Source organism: Triticum dicoccoides, chromosome 2B (assembly GCF_002162155.2).
Source record: "Triticum dicoccoides isolate Atlit2015 ecotype Zavitan chromosome 2B, WEW_v2.0, whole genome shotgun sequence".
NCBI classification, from domain to species: domain Eukaryota; kingdom Viridiplantae; phylum Streptophyta; class Magnoliopsida; order Poales; family Poaceae; genus Triticum; species Triticum dicoccoides.
The window spans coordinates 717,078,947-717,079,568 of record NC_041383.1 but is presented as its reverse complement, the minus strand read 5'-3'; positions in this window follow the sequence as shown (position 1 = coordinate 717,079,568).

Below are 622 nucleotides of genomic sequence, written 5' to 3'. Positions count from 1 at the left end.
GGTGGCGGGCCGGCAGCGGTGGCGGCGGCTAGGAACCCTAGCTGTCGCGCTCGGGAGGGAGGGGGGCGCAGGCCGGGCCGCGGGGGGAGGAGGACGGCGAGGGCGCGGGCGCGGGCGGAGGGGGGACGGTGAGGGAGGTGGTCCGCGGTGGAGGGTGGTCGGGTGCACGTACGGCCGGGGATGGCGGGTGAGGCAGGGGAGGGATTAGAGTGTGGATTGGGGATTGGGGATTTTAGTGTGGGGGAGGCTTAGCAATGGCGCACCACCCAGGGGTGCGCCATAAGTACATCCATAGCAATGGTGCACCACCGAAGGGTGCGCCATAAGTAATTTAATTTAGCCCGACATATATACCACCTAACCCTATCTACAACAGAACCTGCCCACTAGCCTGACTGGTCAGTACGCAGCACACGCACCAGGAGGTCCTGGGTTCGATTCCCAGGCTCCCCAATGTTTTTTTATGCATTTTAAATCCTGTTTGATGTTTATTTGTGTTTAAATATGTTCAAACTTGTTTAAATCATAACAATAATATTTTTTTTATAAAAACAGTAATAATTATTTAGAAAATATGTTCAAATTTGTTAACTGAAAATATCATCGGCGGCGGTGGTGGAGC